Genomic DNA, 2,275 nt, shown 5'->3' on the forward strand with positions numbered 1-2,275 from the left:
CGCCCAGCCTCCAAGGGCGTGCGGGGAGGCCCAGTGAGCCCCGTGTGTCGGCCGCCCTGCCTGGCTTAGCGGGGTTCACGGATGATAGCCGCGCACACTGCCCATTAATTTCCATTCTGGCAAGACTAAAGGTTCTGTCACATGCGCGGAAACGGTCCACGTATCACCCACTCTACACTCCACACACACGCACGCACCCACCCACACACACACACACACACACACACACACACACATAGATGAGGCGCCTGAAAAACAAAATTACATGTTTTTCGTCATCTTTCAAGACTCGATTCATTTTAGTCTCCCTTCGGCAGTACATCAAAGACTAGAGAGCCGACACACATGAAGCAGCGAGGGATGAAAGGACGAGAGAGAGAGAGAGAGAGAGAGAGAGAGAGAGAGAGAGAGAGAGAGAGAGAGAGAGAGAGAGAGAGAGAGAGAGAGAGAGAGAGAGAGAGAGAGAGAGAGAGAGAGAGAGAGAGAGAGAGAATTATCCAACGTGACATCAGCAAGGCGTTTGACAAAGTCTGGCTACAGGGCCTGCAATACAAAATACTTCAACTCGGACTGCCAGAGCTAACGGAAAAACTGTTATGTAGCTTCCTTGATCAGCGCTCAGTTTCCATTCGAGTTGTCAGCAATATCCTCCCCGTTCCCCCTGCACAGCGGCGTGCCACAGGGCAGCGTGTTATCACCAACGCTCTTCATCACCTACACCTCTGACATGCCCCGGTCTGATAATAGAAGCTGTATGGATATATATTATGCTGACGACGCGACACAAATAGTGACCTTCAACGGTACCCTAGACCACCATGACGCCCTGGTCGTGCGGGAGGCGAACAGACTCAACACATTCGAAAAAAAAGTGGAAGATCAAAACAAATATAGACAAGTTCGCTGTGGTCGCACTCGGCAGGGAAAAATTAAACGACATATAAATATAGGGCAACACCATCTCACACCAAAAACAATGCCATATATTAGGCCACACAGTGACATCCACCGGCCTGATCGTTAAACATGTCAACGACAAAACCATGACAGTTAAAACAGCCCTCATATCTCTAAACAAATTCTGGCACTTCACAGAACGGCTCAAACTATATCTGGTAAAAACTATGATACTTCCTATACTTGACTACTCACCCACTCCGACACACATGGCTTCCCACATTAAGATGTTACAGCTTCAGAGGCTGCAGAGCAAAGCGCTGAGATTTGCCACCGGACAGAAATACCCGTACACGGAAAACACAGCAGCGCAACACCGCAGACTCGGAGTACAACTAGTCAGCACAAGGACACGGGAGGCCGCCGGCAGGAAATGGGAGAAACTAGACCAGCAAGACGACGTGAACTAAACCCACGTCAAGGAGCTTGGCGGCAGCACGAATTTGGTCCACCCCTGGTTTCCGAGCAGCATGAAGTCACTACGAGAACAACCGCCCACACATCACTTCACACAAGTGACACCAAAGCTTAGCTTAGCTCTCTACACACAAACAATTCAAACACACACACCCAGCACGCCGGGGGTATACAAATAAGGTGCCCGATAAACAATAACTACACCAGAACAACTAACGAACCTACACCATACACCTACTGTCCTACTGTCTTTCCTATTCCCCACCTGTACCTCACCACTAACCCACTTCCTCTTCGTACTATACCCTTGATTTAAAGAGAGAGAGAGAGAGAGAGAGAGAGAGAGAGAGAGAGAGAGAGAGAGAGAGAGAGAGAGAGAGAGAGAGAGAGAGAGAGAGAGAGAGAGAGAGAGAGAGAGAGAGAGAGAGAGAGAGAGAGAGAGAGAGAGAGAGAGAGAGAGAGAGAGAGAGAGAGAGAGAGAGAGAGAGAGAGAGAGAGAGACAAATACAGACACAGACAGACAGACAAATACGGACAGACAGACAGACAGACAGACAAATACAGACAGACAGACAGACAGACAGACAAATACAGACAGACAGACTGATAGACAAATACAGACAGACAGACAAATACAGACAGACAGACAGAGACAAATACAGACACACAGACAGAGACAAATACAGACACACAGACAAGAGACAAATACAGACAGACAGACAAATACAGACAGACAGACAAATACAGACAGACAGACAAATACAGACAGACAGACAAATACAGACAGACAGACAAATACAGACAGACAGACAAATACAGACAGACAGACAAATACAGACAGACAGACAAATATAGACAGACAGACAAATACAGACAGACAGACAAATACAGACAGACAGAC

The sequence above is a fragment of the Eriocheir sinensis genome, chromosome 58 (genome assembly GCF_024679095.1).
Source record: "Eriocheir sinensis breed Jianghai 21 chromosome 58, ASM2467909v1, whole genome shotgun sequence".
NCBI classification, from domain to species: domain Eukaryota; kingdom Metazoa; phylum Arthropoda; class Malacostraca; order Decapoda; family Varunidae; genus Eriocheir; species Eriocheir sinensis.